This window comes from Anser brachyrhynchus (assembly GCF_964034855.1).
Source record: "Anser brachyrhynchus genome assembly, chromosome: 1".
Taxonomy (NCBI): Eukaryota; Metazoa; Chordata; class Aves; order Anseriformes; family Anatidae; genus Anser; species Anser brachyrhynchus.
The window spans coordinates 49581866-49598635 of record NC_137694.1 but is presented as its reverse complement, the minus strand read 5'-3'; positions in this window follow the sequence as shown (position 1 = coordinate 49598635).

Genomic DNA, 16770 nt, shown 5'->3' with positions numbered 1-16770 from the left:
ACAGCTATGCAAAACTTTAATGATGATATTCTCCATTTCATTACGGAAGGGGATCTCTGAAGGGAATCAGACTGACGTGATTCACCCTGTACTGTGCTAGGCTCATCTGCTTCTTTGTAGAACTCTGTTCCTCTAAGAAGTCCGTCATCCAGCAAGACTTGAACCCTTAGCATGTATATCATCAATTTCACTCATATCTGAAGTTTAGAGTTTTCAGAGTAACACAGCAGAAGAACTTTCCTACCTCCTCCTTCCTCCTCATCTCCTGGGATATGGCTTCTCTTCATATGGAAATCCTCTTTAACCAGCTCTTAAGAGACTAAAATATAAAGGGTTCTGCCTATATTCATTCTAACAGGTGAAAATAGAAAAAGTACTTTTTTTTTTTCTTTTTTTTTTCCCCTGGATTATTGCTGTAATACTTGTTTCTAAAGAAACTTTTGGGCAACAGGAAGAGTATTTCGTGGTAATAACAGTGGTGTGACATTAAACAGACAGGAAAAGCATGAATAGGATAAACACATCACAACATTCAGACTTATTTGAGCAGAAAAAAGACTCTAACTATAGGTCTTTACATTTTCATTTTTTGACTTGAAGGCATGTCCTAAAATAATAAAGAGAAGCCAGAATTAAGCTGACATGTGGCCATCATCATTCTGAACCTTTACCTTTCTGTCCCTTTCTCCCTTTAAGCTCGTCATAGATTTTAAGCATTTGGGGATAAGATTTATGTCTTACTAAGCTTTTGCAGCAGAAGACTGAAACATAAATCTTTATGATGATCTGTGGATACCATCTCAATAGAATCAATAATGCAGCCATGTTATTTGAAGACTTCCACAAATAACCATCTGGTTTCCTGTAATACTGTCTTACCTTGATTATTATGTAGATTGCTTTCTTTCACAAATCTGTTTCCAGTCACAGGAATGGAACATGAACCATGATTAGGAAAAGTAATAAACTAAAACTGAAAAAAAGAGAAAAAAAATAATATAAATCTCTTTTCTCAGTGCAAAAATCATCCAATGCACATCACAATTTAAAAATGGAAAAATATAAGGCTGTATATGATGTCTGAAGTCTCATGAATAATTCACGTGACAGCCTTACCATCAAGCTGAATGTGTCTTTATCTTGCTTTATATATTTATATGTATGCACATATAAAGAGATAAATAAACAGTGATCATTTCTCTCGTAAGCTTCTGGATGAAAATTACAGGGAAAAATATTTCATTTTGGAATCCTTCTAATATTGGCCAAATAAACCAAAGGCTAAATTAACGGAATAGGAGCAGAAGTGATCAGTCCTTAATGACATTCACAGTTGTGAATTCTCAACTGTACATGAGGAGACTGGAGCCCAAAATGCCCAAATATTTCTTAACTAGTGGATGGGTGTGTTTTTGGATTTTTTTCTTCTCAGTCTTGCTTGCAACGTTCCTAGGTTCATTTGAGAACAGACTGGAATACACCTTTCTTATAATGGTTCTAGAAACTGAGGCAGAGAAATACTCACTGTAGAGCTGGGCAAAAAGGAACGGTTCTGGCAGAAGATGGTGAAAACTAATACACTTTTTTATCCGAAAGGTGGGAGACTGAGATGGGTGTCCCCTGTGTTGAATTAAGTCCCTTGGAATGGACCTACTAGTTAAATTAAGACCACCTCCTCCTGTGGGACTTCGGTGGATATTGAGCTGAAACATTTTCTTACTTGTGTGTGTCTAGGTTGGGATGAACCCTTAAGTGAACAATTATATTCTACTGAAGTTTTTTACAAGCTTCAGTACTATCTTTTGATGTAGGCCTTTTAATCGATAAAAAAAAATAGGTGTCTTTGGGTGAGGAATAATGCAGATGATTGTGTATGCCCACATTGGTTTCAGAAAGAAATGTGAATAACATTTAGTCTAAAATATAGATAAATATTTAAGTCATCGGGAATGAAAGTATGCCAACTTGTAGTTTTCTCTGGTTAACAATGTTCCTGCTCACTTGAAAAAGGGTGTGTTTTTTTTAATGATTGCAAGTAGCCAGGGATATGGCCTTACATTCTAGCTACGAGATGACATTTCCAGCAGGGAATGTTGTCTCCTGCCATGCTGGAACAATCTATCAGCAGGTTCATAAAGATAAGAGTGACACCTAGTGAATGATTTTACACTTCCAATATTTTTTTCTGGGGATAAAAATGGTGGAAAAGGAGTCCTTATTCATCTCCTAACCATTACTTATTAAAGAATTATTTACCCTATTAAAGAATTGAAGGAATTTCATCCTGAGATATTTTAATAGTATTATACTGTAATATTAGATATTAAATAGTTATATTAGGTATGCCTGGTATGTCTACATCTTTAATTATATGGCATCTGGTATAAGGCTACATCTAAATACAAGAATCCTCTGCTATTTATTCTTTTTCAATAACAGCATGACATAAAGAAAGAGCAAGAACTGAATTCTCTTCTTCCTTCAGATTAATTTCACATTATTAAACAATAAAAACCCAACACTTTGGGTCTTATCACACATTAGGCTCTTTTTATTTTCATGAAACTATAATCAACACATTCTCAATGTGGAAAAGAATGAAGGGCATATTTCTTATCATCATAAAGTGGGCAATTTAAAAATTATTCTTTCGTAACACTGGCTGAAAAACAGTTTTAGTTCTTTCTCCTTTTTAACAGGCTTTCCACAGTACTCCCTGAATCTCAGCTCTAGAATTGCTTTAAGATAAAGTTTAAACAAACACAACTTTCATTTGCTATCTGTTACTTTAATATCATCAAAAAAGTACTGGCATTTAAATACTTTTTGCTGTTTGTCCTTTAACTTTTTGTCTGTTCAAAGAAACAGAAGCAAACAAAATCCATAAGCAGTCCAAGATGTTGATTTGTAGATTCCAAACCTGCTGATTTTTTTTTTTTTGTTCTCTGGTAGATATTATTGTAAGAATCTATGTTTTTCCAAGGTAATAGAGGTATCTAATTTTTAAAGGTCACCACAGAGAACAAGACAACTTTATTAATTCATGCTGTAAGGAAAACAAATCTTTCAATTTTTTAAATCAAATACATATTGTAGTGGTGGTCCTGTGAAGACTGACACTTAAAATGTATTGCAGTTATCAGAATAAAACACTACAAACTTCTGGGAGTCAATATTTTCAGCTTGTACTGTCCATGTGATTGCATGTCAAAATCAGCAAAATTGCTAGATTGACATGGGCTGCCAAATACCAGCAGGTCAGAGCACTACACCTATTGTAAAATGGAATTTGTAATAAAGAGATAACTTTGCGACATAAATTCAAAACTAGCTAACAGTAAAGACAAGATTTATTCTGACTTACAGCAGCTAACATCTACCAATTAATTTTATTAGAATTTATTATATTCTGTTCGGGATCGTTTCTGGGTGGAATTTTCAAGACCCATGAGATACAAATGCTGTTTAGGTCAGTATGCACTTCACTAAAAACAAAGTAGGAAACTGAAAGCCCTGCATTACAACAACTTGGATACACAGATGATCCTGGTAATCAGTAATACGTCCCTTTTTAAACACTGTTAGAAAAGTTTTTGAGTGTGTGTGGTTGGGGTGGGGATAGTGGAGCATCACTATCTTTATTCCACTTCAAGTTTTGTTGGTATTCAGTCTTCAGAGTTGCAAAGTAGGATCCTCCTGCAATATACATATATTTAAATGAAGGTCTTAATGTACTTCAGAGGGCAGTAAGACATTCTTACTGCCTTTCTTTCCTGCCTGTTATACAGCTATATTTGCTCAACTGTAGAGTAACAAGACAGTTGAACTAGTATCTTACAACACCAGTAAAGGCTTCTTAATAACATGACTTAAAAACTTTAACTAGTTTTCCAAAAGACACTATCCTGTATTTCCAGACTTCCCCTGATTTGGACCTGGTCTTGAGTGTTTCCATCTGTACATGGATTGATACAAATCCTGTAGCATAACACAGCCTCCAGCACATTACAACACTCATTGCTAACCCTGTGCGGACTTCATGCCAACAGAGGCTATCACCTAAGGGATCCATAAAAGGAATGTATTACAGAACTGTGTTCTTCAGGTTAGCATGGTTATAAAATGTACTCTGTCTCCTTCCCAGAATGAAACACAGGAAACTATATTGACAGTCATAAAAGGAGGGAAAGGAGGTTACTAATAAGCCTATTTATAAGTAAGGATGTTTCTCAGTATCACAGTAAGAACATTAGTTCAACTTCTTCAACAATATAAGAAAATCCACCCAGAAGAAATTCTCTTAAGATTGTCTTAATGCTGAAGCCATCCAAAACACAACATCTCTCATATATTACCATGCAATAGATACATCTTCTTTTCAAAAGACCAGATACTCTATACTCCCCAGAAAGCTCAACACAATTGTGCTCCAGCCGGTAGTAATTGCTAACCTCTTAATGCTGGCAAGACATTCTTTTAAGAAGATACACTTGCTTAAGCATTCATCAGATAGGTCTCATAAAAATGTTGTAAAGTACTTGTTGGACATCACTGTGCCTAGCTTTCAAGAGTGTGGCCCACAAAAGGATCAAAAACCTATACAGTAACTATGCATGGGTACATCTACTGAAGATAGTCAGCTATTCCCTTCAGCCAAGTTCTGAGCTCTGCAGAGTGTACAACCTCTGAGACAGCATCGTGCAAACCCTGTTGAATGTTGCTTCAACAGTGCTGTTTTCTGTCTCACAGCAGAACGTAACTGGAGAGAATGAGCTACTGATTGCACTTACACATGAGGACATCTCTCATATGTCACATGCCTAGGAAACATTAGGCCCCTCATGGTGGAATAACCCTACTCATTGTGATAGTAAGATACAACAGGAGCTGTGCCTGAAATTCCAGTGCTTAGGAAAGACAGAGGTAAACACTTCCATGCTATGCAATTTTAGAACCCAAATCTGTCCATGGAGGTAGAGATATCTATTCAGAGAAATATCTAAGCAGTGTTCACTTTTTTTTTTTTTTTTGGTGTAATACAGTTAGTTCTATATTCATAAATTCCAGAACATCCCTCATTTTGTGGATTTCTAACTATTCTCTTTACATAATAAATTGACTAAAGTGGTTCTTCTCTTTGAAACTCACGTCATCTGAAGTATCTGATTTCTTCTAACAGTTCTGCAGACAGAAATTTCCTTATTCAAGTTTGGCTAAATACACACAATGAAAGATAAATATAAAATCTAAATTTTGATTTTGTGTGAGCTTTCTGTGTCTCTCTTTAAAGTCATTTCAACATTCATTTATTCATCTTCCCAGTATTGTTATAGGGCAGAAAAGTATTATAACCCTTATAATAAATGAAAAACTTCAGTCCTGTCAAACAAGTTGGTCACTCACCTAAAAAATATTACAGTTCTATGACTAGAATCTGTACATCCTGCCTTGCAGACACGGCTTTTTCTTAAAGATTATCTTCTCTTTTCTGATATGAAAAAAAAAAGAGAAGAGAAATACAGAAATAATATATAAAAATGCCTAGCAATATTTCCTCAGTTATATTAGATATTGCTAAACAAGAAAGTAAAACAGAGGTTAAAGTAAACAAGTGTTTTTTTTTAATTTATTTTTATTTTTTATTGAAGCACAGGAGGGGCCCAGATGATCTTTCATTAGTTCTGTCTGCATTAAAAAGTATTGGGAACAGCTGTAGAAAGCACCTGATGGTGCTGAGGATCTTATGTCCATGAAGCATGTTTCAGGATGCTTTACCTTGAACTGACTCCAATATGGTCACAGAACCATAGAATGGCTTGGGTTGGAAGGGACCTCAAAGATCATCTAGTTCCAACCCTCCTGCCATAGGCAGGGATGCCACCCACTAGATCAGGTTGCCCAGGGCTTCATCTAACCTGGTCTTGAACACTTCCAGGGATGAGGCATCCATAACATCTCTGGGCAACCTATTCCAGTGTCTCACCATCCTCTTAGTGAAGAATTTCCTCCTAACCTCTAATGTGTATCTTGCCTCTTTTAGTTGAAAACCATTCCCCCTTGTCCTGTCATTATCTGATCGAGCAAGTTGCTCTCCATCTTTCTTATAAGCCCCCTTTGAGTATTGAAAGGCTGCACTGAGGTCACCCCAGAGCCTTCCCTTCGCCAGGCTGAACAGCCCCACCTCTCTCAGTTTTTACTTTTAGGAGAGGTGCTCCAGCCCTCTGATCATCTTTGTGGGCCTTCTCTTGACCCACTCTAACAAATCCACATTCTTCTTGTTCTGGGGGCCCCTGACCTGGACGCAGAACTCTAAGTGTGGCCTCACACGGGCAGAGTAGAGAGGCACAATCACCTCCCCTGACCACTCACCTGTCGATGCAGCCCAGGATGCAGTTGGCCTTCTGGGCTGCAAGCACGCACTGCTCGCTCATGTCAAGCTTTTCATCCACCAGAACGCCCAAGTCCTTCTCTGCAGGGCTGCTCTCAATGAGTTCTTCTCCCAGTCTGTACTCATGTCCAGGATTACCCCGACCCAGGTGCAGCACCTTGCACTTTGACTTGTTGAACCTCATTAACTTTACTTGGGCCTGCTTCTCAAGCTTGTCCAGGTCCCTTTGGATGGCATCCCTTCCTTCTGTTGTATCAACTGCACCACTCAGCTTGGTGTCATAATGCACTGGTCCCATGCACTGAGTGTCCTCAGCAGCTGCAGAGCTTTAGATGCAATCCAGGGAGGATTCTTTCTGTCTTGGTTTTACCCAAAAGCATCCCATTTCATCCACTCTGAGTCCTCCCTGTAATAAGAACCTGAGACTAGCAAGTTGAAACAGCCAGGATATTTGCTTTAGTGTGATCCACATCCAAGCATAAACTCTGAAGTGGACATATCCTTTTTTTTTGTTTTACCATTAGGCACTAAGTCTAGTTTGCTTAAGAGTAAGGCTTGGACCTGTGAGAGATTTGGGGAATTTCGCCTCTCCTCTCTACTAACTGTAGGAATGACAGCTCTTGGATTTAGTGCAATAATATATTCCTCTGAGCTCTTTGGGACTTGCATCCTAATTCCATTTATCTGGGAAAAAGAGAAACAGCAATTTGCCCTTGAGGTGACAGCTACCACCACTTAAATATTAATATCTTGTCTCATTAAGCACAAAGGTGATAGGATTGAGGAGTAATCCCACAATTTTATAGTCTACATCATTTGACAGCACTGAAAATTAGAAGAATTATCACAAAAAAAAAATGTTGAAATGGAGTATGAATGACAAGATGTCCAAAAGGGGCAGTGATCTGAAGGACTCCTGCTGTGCCCATCCTCTGCAGCAGCCTGCAGAGACAGAGCTATACACAGGCACTGGTTCTTCTACCTAATAAGTGAACACTATCACCACTTTCTTCCACTTCAAGAAAAGCTGTTTCTGGAAATCTTTCTATAGCACCCCTATACGTAGAACTAGGCCTTTAAGGGACAATAAAAAAAACTTTGTGGCACAGCTAAAACATTGAAATCTTGGCTCCAAAGGATTTTAACAGCAAGATTTCACCTTTAAACTCAAAACTGTACCAGTTAGCCATGGAAATATGATTTATACCTTTCTCTACATATGCAAAATTGTAAGAAATTGTGGCAGGACTCTGCTATTCCTCATGCATGTCATGGATGAGCTAAGAAGAACACACTTGGAATTGTGTCCTTTTGAGTATTCTCTCCAGTATTCCTTGGTCATGTCCAAAATTAGTAAGGAATGGATGTAACTGGGAAAAGAATGGAATTGCAGGTTAGTATTTGTAAATCACTTATGTTTAGAGTTATTTAAAAAAAATTGTAGCACATGAAAAAAGCTTAAGGAGTGAGATGCAATCGCCATGTGCAGCGTGGAATATTGATTATAAAGAGATGGAAGAACATTTTTGTGTCTGTTGTCTGGAATAAACAATTGTATCATACTACCCTGTAGTTGCCTCACTTGCACAGAAAATAACATTTTACAATAACTTAATTCTATATGAATGAATTATCCTGGGAAATAAACCTTTTTTTTGACTGTCTTCAAGTCCTGCAGACATTTACATAGTAAAAGCACAGGAAGCAAGATCTTTTGAAAGCTATAAGACTACTCACATATTACAGACTAACTGCATGTATTCTTACAATACTAGGATTTGTGGTTTTAATATGGGATGCTGGGCTGACCTGGGAAAATAATTTTGACCAAAACATCTGTTGGGAAAAAAAAAAAAAAGCAACCAAACAAAATCAAAACAAATATTTCATGAATCTCTAGTTACATTTGCCAAATTTGTTGGATTAGAAGACTTTCCTATGCTATCAAAAAACAAAAATGTCACCATTTTTATCTCTGCTGATGTGTAGCTTTTGGGGAAAAAATATGGAAAAAAATATGATTTATGAAACACCTCAATTTTTAAAAGTTCAGAAATACTTTGTTTTGCGACTTAGTTTTATTTTAAATGTACTTACAACTCATTTTATATTTTTCTGATTTTTCTCATCTTGACACTATGTGAAAATAAGTATTGAAAATACGCGTGTACATATAAATACGTACTACTGGAAAATCACAGTTCTACTTATAAATGTTAAGGGAGGTGAAGGGTGACAAGTGTGGCCACCTCCTCCAGCTGCTCTAGCCCAGGGCCACTCCTGTCAGGCTGCTGGGGCCCAGCCCAGTGCATGGGGTCCCAGGGTCTCAGCCCAGGCTGGGGATGCGGCTGCTGCCTTCCCCTTTGCAGGTCCCACCAGCAGCAAAGCAGAGCACGTATCCAGAGACACATGGGCTGCCTTCAGCAGCATTTACACATGGGCCTCACTTAAAACACAGACACACAGATGAGGCCCGTTCCTCCTCCAGCTGGTAGAGACGGAAGGTCACTGGTGCAGGCACACACAGAGCGCTCTCCAGGTTCACAGGCACACACACGTGTGGATCCTTCAAGTACCGGCATGGCTGCTCTGTGTCACACACCCCTGACTGGATTCTGGGCCTGCTTACCCACTTTAAGGGTGGCCTACTGTCTGCTCCAGCCTGAAGTTTGCTGCACACATGCAGCACTCACAGACTCGTCCCTCACGCACACCACATTCGCAGGTCTCCCTGGGCGTACCAGCACGGCCCCCCTGCCTGTCTGATACCCCGGCCTGGATCCAAGGTGCCCGCTACTCGCTGCCTGGTCCAACTTAAATTTTGCTGGCAAATACACAGATGTTCTCTATTTCTTCTATACCTTATATATGAAAGGTACTTTAAAATATTTTAAGAATATAGATTGAGAAGAAACTTGCTGATTCTCATAACTTTATCTTACCAGTCTGATTGCTACTGTGCAACGTGAAGTGACTTTTCATCACCTTATGTTGCCACAGGGCATTAGAGAGGAATGAATACACGAATTCAAGGTTTAGGGTGCCTCATGGGAAGCCACACAAATAAAATGGCATTTAATCAATAGAAGCAAATGCAAAAGCAGAAAGCCAGAAAATGGAAAAACTGGGTTAGGAAGGAACAAATGAGAAATTTATGAATACATTGTGAAATGTAAAAGCCGCATTCTGAGCAGAATATGCATAGTGACATCTGAGTTGCAGATTTATGTGCACATTTAAAAGAAGAACAAGATACCCCTACTCCCTTAGTCCAATGACTAGGGAATTGCTGCAACTGTGGTTTTTAATCCCGCATGTTGAGAAGAGTTTGGAATATGGTTGGCTGCCTCCTAGGAACACACATGGGCACACAGTATGAAGCTAGTGAAGGAGCATGTGGTTTCTTCCAGCCATGTTTCCCTTTCCTGCTCCCAATCAGGCATTCAAACACAGACTGCTATGATGAGGGGAGAAAGTGGGGCATTTTTGGTTACTAAGTAAAAGACAGGAAGACAGTGGCTGACTTGTTCTGTACTTTCTTTTCTCTTAGAACAGATAGAGGACAAAAATACAGGAATTTTCTGTAGTAAAAAGAAAAATCTCCCAGTCTTTATCATTTTTCTCTTTGCATAAGTTGACAGTGCTGCTTCATCTCTGCTTAGGAAGGCCAAGAAACTAAACAAAGCAGAATCCAACACATAGTAATTTTTTTTTCTATTGTTCATCTGGTATAAAAAAGGCAGTGGGACTAGTATGTTTATGTTTCCTAGATCTAGGGTGGGGGCTGTTGACTCTAGCAGCTAATGGTGATGGACTACATTCTTCTTTCATTTTGTACTGGGTAGTAAAATCTTTCTGAAGTCCTTTAGAAAAAATAAAGATAATGATGGTGACACAGTCCAGTAAAATAATGGTCTAATGACACTGAATCGGAAAGATAACAGCAAAGTATGAAGTGTAACAAAAAAAAAATCAATAACCTCAGTGTTGGTCTTTCAGTATTAACTCTGTTGTCTATAGAAGCTCCATTTGGCACTCCATTGGAAATAGCTTGTGCTTAGTTTTTCCAGGAACTTGCTCAAAGTCTTTCTTACCTAGCATCAGCTACAGAAAGCTTTGCTCTTTGGGGACAGGTTTAGGAATTGGTAAAAGAAAATGGATAATCAGAATCATTATTTTTGTAGCTTTTTGAATTTACTGTGCAGTATGCTGTTATGAAAGCCTCTGGCCAGGAAATCTTACAGTTAAACAGCATGAGCCTGAAACAATATGTTCAATTATGCAAATAAACAGAGAGTGGCTCAAAAGGCCAGATGGTGTGAATAAGACAAGTACTCTACACTTAAGTGGTACTGGGGCAATTTGGAGCAGTTGAGGATCTGCCCCGAGATCTCTACAGATGGACAGATGGGATGCTTTGCAGAACATCTGTGTTTGCAGCTGCTTTGTGAGAAAAGCATGAGAAGTCACTGGGAGAATGCTGCCCAAGCATACAAGGAAGAAGAAGAAAAACAAAAAAATTCAAACCAGAGAAAGTAAACAGAGCTCATAAAGTGGAAAGGAGGAATTCATGTAGGAATTCACTTAGTAACTTCAGATAAGCTAATAAATCTCTGCTCACTTGCCAAGTGGCAGTTGATTTCAGAATCTTTTAGAAGTCTGCCACTTGAAGGAAAATAATTGTATATTACCATATTTTCTACAGTAGATTTTGGTTTCTTTTTTTCCAGAATGTAAACAAACTTTTATCTTCAGATGTTTGAAAACTAATATGCTGCAGGGAAAATAATAAAAAGTGTAAGTGACCAGACCTTTTCTAAAAAGGAAAGAAGCTGCATCTTCCTGTTGCTTTAATGAAAGAACATAACATGACTTTAGATGCACGCACATGTAAAGCCATGCACCCAGGAGCAGTAACAACAAAATGACATCTCATTGTGGAACTGCTGTATATTTTCTGTACAAGCTGGCTCCTTCTTTGTTTCAGAAGTCACTTTGTAATTCCCTGGTTACTTTTTAACCTAGCTGATGTTCTCTTGCTCTTCTATGTAGATAGTTAGTTTTGGGCAAACAATCCCCCAGGCAGTGTTGGGCATTGCATTCATACACACGTTCACACATTAACAGATGTTTCCATACACACCAGTCTTTTAAAGGTGGGCTGTGTAACCATCCCAACAGACTCTATCCAGGCAAATGTCTTCCACTGATTCATAATGGTTGGACTTGATGATCCAAATTAAATGATTGATTCTATGATTCTATAATCATTTCAATATGAACTACCAATGTAAGGCAGGAGCAAAAGGGCTCAGCTAAACCTTGCATTTACAAGTTGTTACTAAGGGAGAATAGAGAAGCTATACTATCTTGCTTTTGAATTAGTACAGGACCCTGTATCTAGCTCTGCATTGCTTCTCAAACAAGAAAAGTGGTGAAAAAGCTAGTGGGCTTTCTAACTTTAGCTGCAGAATGGTAATAGCATTGAAATACATGCCCTGAAGGAAGGGATTTCTGGAGCAAGTATACTTGGAGAAGGATGATCTCAAGGTTTAAATATGTGTACAGTGGAAAATGAAAATCTAGCAAATTAAACTAACAGCAACAACAAAAAATCAACAACTTCAGCCACTGTAAGTTGAAGTTAGATAAGCTCAGGTGAGAGAAAAGGCAAATATTTCAGGTGAGTTTCACAATCCTTTCTCTTTAAACATTTTTTTTTCTTCTGAATAACTGGCATTATCTTTTATACTCCACATTTAATCATCAAAGTAAAACATTTTCCTGAAAAGGAAGCATTGTAAAAACAAGGGAACACTTTATATAAATTTGCATTCCATAATTTTTTTCAAATTTTAATTTTAAATCTTATTAGTATATATCTAAGTTTTCCGGGCTACAGATACATGCACATAAGTAGCTTAAATCACAGAAATAAATTTATCCTCTTGTGTAAGTGTATGCAACTCCAGATGTTACAGATACTAGAGCTGAATGGAAAATATGGAAAATGAAAATAAAGTCTGCTCTGATAACATATCACAAAAAAAAAAGAAAAAAAAAGAAAAAGAAAAAAGAAACAACCAAAAATCTGTTAAACTTTAGTGACTCCTTTTTCTTATTAAATGTGAAAGCTGTTGTACTCAGCAACATGTCATCCATAAACCTTAGAAAAGGAATCATTACTAATTAGGAATATAACTGGTGAATACAAGTGTAATTATTTCAAGCCGCCTACAAAAATCCTCCTAATTGAAAAGAATTAAAAATTAGAGGGGGCTCAGAAGAAAATTTAAAGAGTTGATAAATAATTGACATATGGGCTGATTCGATTAAAAAGAGATTAACATTAAAGAACTGGAGCGACTAGATGAATGTCACTAACTAGACAGCAAATGGAGGAGGCACTAAATACCTGTAGGTAGCAAAAAAAATGGTGGGAGTAAGACAAATGCTTGCTTTTTGTTCTGAAATCAGCTCACTGAAGAAGCTGGGCACAGGCAAGTTACACGGCTGTTACACAACCTGCATATTTTTGACGATCAAGAAAGATTATTTACCTCTTTCTGAAAGCTAAAACACTCAGAGCTCTAGAGTTTATTTACCTTAAATATTACTTTTGTGTGTTTTCCACTTATTTTTCTCAATTAGCATACAAACTTCTCTTCATAAACTATTTCTGTATGTGAACAATTGAGTTCTATCAGGTGAGTGAAGTGAATAGGGAATGCTGAAGTTCCTTAAGTAAAGAGGTATTATGGGATACAGGCTGTAAAAGGGAGCAGCCATCTTTTACTCTGCTGGTTAAAGGACATAATGCCACTGAATACAGCCAAGAGAATTACACTCGTTTGAATCAAAAAGTATATGCTTTCCCACATCCTTCACCCTTCGGACTTTTAAATTCTTATTTTCACAGTTGAGAAGTTTAATTCTCTACTCCATCATTCCATGTGATGAAGGTGAATTGTGAAATATCTGCTATGACACAATCAGTCATCTTCCAGCCCACCCTGTACTAGTGTTAACAAACCAGTACTAGTGTTAATTTGGTCTTAGCATGAGCAGGGAAGATTTAATATAGGTATACTTTTTTAAAAAGCAAACTTGAAGAGTTTAAAAAGTAGAGTTTAAAACAGCACTGTAAGTTAATAATAGTTATATTTACTTTTTAGTGAATAACTAGGTCTCAATAAAGTGCAATGACAGAGTTTTAGTCAGTATTTACAGAAAAACAACTGTTTGGCTATTCTGCAAGGAAGAGGAATAAGAAGGCTTTGTGACTGCACAGAAGATAAGTCCTCTGTGCTTATCACACTGATGTTCAGCATACCTCACAAGTCATAAGAACCTAGAGGAGAACCTCCACCACAACCTTTTTTTCTTTTCTTTTTTTTTTTCCTTTTTTTCCCCAGGAACCTGTCTACAGCTCCATCTTCTAATGAACAAGTTCCTAGAAAACTGCAATCTTCAATTCATGAGAAGTCCTCTCGAATACATGGATAAATCCCTCAGAATTTTCAGTCTGTGCAACAAGAAGTTGTACAGTGTGAGGAAACTATCATAAAAATATATGGAGGTGGGGAACAGTAACAAACACTATCAGCTCTAATGTAATATCATTAAAACTCCTGGTTTTGTGTTCAAATCGACATTGTGTCAAAACATCACTGCATATCTGTTCTTTTCTCATAGGAGAAAATCCTTTCTGTTTTTTAGGCACAGGCACAAATTTGTTCGCAAGCAGGCATAAAAATAAATCAGGAAGCAGTCTGAAAATTTCTCAAATAAAAAAATGGAAGGGGTGTAAGGACGGGGGGGGGGAGTGGGCGGGGCAGGGATGGGAAGGAAGGTGTAGGAGAGGTGCTTTAGGTTATATGAAGAGAGTTAAACACCAGAGAACTTCTGCTCACTTTCAAAACTTGTCAGCTGAAGTCTATCCTATCCCTCTGTCTCTCTGTCGGTCTATCTCTCTCCAGTGGATGATGCCTAACTGAGTGCTCAGCCTAAAATAGTCCACTGCCAATAAGTCTCTGATAGATCGTATTAGTCTAGACAAAGTGCAACGTGAGTGGCTGCTTAATTAGCCAGGCAAAAAAAAAAAAAATCAGATTCACAACCACACGCTTGGAAAAGCTGTGCCTGCTTACTTTGACAAAAGCACTGCAGCAAGGTAAACACCCATGAGAGAGAAAAGAACAACATGCCTCAAGAACAATGTTGGCACAGCAAATGCCAATAAACAGATCTGGAAAGAAGAACAAAGCTAAAGATGCGACAAGTTTCCAGATAACCTTCAATCAGAGGAGTAGCCCTACTCCTGTAGGTCTAGTCTTTTCAAGGTGAAGCTTGATACATTTACGAGTGAGATTATGTGAAGTCTTTGAAAATGGAAAGCTGGACAAGATGCTGGACTAGAAGATTTTGTGAGCCCTGTACAGAACTCTGCATTTGTTCAGCAAAGGACTTTCGTGCCAAGTATAAAGGGGGACTTGCTAGAATTAATTTTCATTAGACTGTATAACAGACCCAAATTTAAGTGGGGGAAATGCATTTGCTTATGATATTAAAAATGCTGCTGGATAAAGTAGCACTGGGAGCTATCCACTGGAAACTGTTTTTCAGGATGGATTTCTGATCAGATAAATATTCTTCAACTGGGAGAAAATACTCATTTTGAATTGCATGTAAGACTTATTTACAATCTCTATATTTAATGTGTGTTTATTTTATTTTTCTGTCTTCTCTGTCTTTTGCATACTGACTGCAACACAGTTCACTGGACTTTGCCAAAATGAAATGTTAAACAGTTTCTCTCTCTTTCCTTTCTCTATTATGCCCCTTCAGGTCAAAGATTAAACTTCCCCAAATCTTACTGAGGCATGAGTGAGCTGTTGGAAGCAAATTGTTTTTCTTCTGGAGCAAGAACCTTAAAGTCTGACACACATGTGAGTCAGTATGACTGTAAAATGTAAACTGTGTGCCATTTGATTCTAATTGCTCTTGATTGAAAATGAATGTAAAAAGATTGGATATAAGATACCATTTGGGTGACAATTTCACAAATTATACGTAAGTAGAGCTATGTGATTCTATTATGAAAAACAAGTGGTAACATCAGAAAAGAGTGATATAGCCTGTTAAAAAGAAAATAATAATGTGTTAAATAGGATTTATGAAAATCAGATTATAAGGCTTTCAAGTTAGGCAGCTTTCCAGAGGTACAAAGAATACTGTCCCTCTTTATATCAAAGTAATCAACTTTTGCACTTAAACAGAGTCCCTTTACTGACCCTTGGAGGAAACATTCAATTTTGCTGCCCAACTCAGCTAATTACTTCAAAGTTAAAGGAACAGATTAGTGGAAAATAATTATTCTAATGCTTACTAGCTGGCTTGAGCTTTGGTAAAGATGTAAACCACCTATCTATAGGGAATAAAATACATTGTCATAGCATTAAATGTTTTTACAAATCTCTGAAATAATAAAACAATGTTAGCAGTGTAAAGCTGTTTGAGTTCCTGATAAAACTTAGGCGCTGTTTCATATAGATAGTTAGGAATTGAAGATCTTTCTTAGTCAAGGGCTAGATATAATAAGACTTCAGCATCTCTGCAGGTCGATGTTGCAATGCCCCTGAGCAGAATCCTGATCCCAGAATTAAGTGTCCAGGGCCATCTAAAAAGTGAATAAGAAGAGGCAGATTCTTGAAAATGGTAGCCCAAAAATCTCAGACACTGAGAGGAAAGCTGCCCAGAGTGAAGCATTGGGAAATGCTAACTGGGGCTGAAATCTTGCCTTTTATAACTGAGGCGGAACTAAAGAGAAATGCTAACTCCCGATAAAGATCCTAAGCTTTGAGCCTGTAACCAGTGTAAATGACTCCAAAAAATCCTTCAAATAATTGAATTGGCTACACTGTTCACTTTCAAAATAGGATGTAGGATAAGGTGATCTCCTTTCATCTAGCAGCCTCAGTGTTAGAGCATTGCCCAAAGCCAAACGCTTTTATGAAGAGACCTTTTCATCTTCCCTATTGGCGCTACATTTGGATACACGCGACCTACTCACTATCTCTTTTTCTGTAGTTATGCTACAAATTAGTGTCTTTACTGCTTGCTTTTCTAGGTCATATTTTCATTCTTTGCTGTTCAGGGGCAATGCCTCAGCCAGAAAGGTGGTTACAGTACAATAGTTTGACATCTGGAATGAAAATTTTCATATTTTAGTTATTTGAAATCGTACAGTCTGAGGAAACTGTCTGGGATCCCTCTAAATTCAGAACAGAGAATAGCACTTTCCTTCCACATAGACATCATCTTGGAGATGCTCAAAATTCTGCACGATGAAGCCTACAGAAACTGGACCTAATGTGGACCTA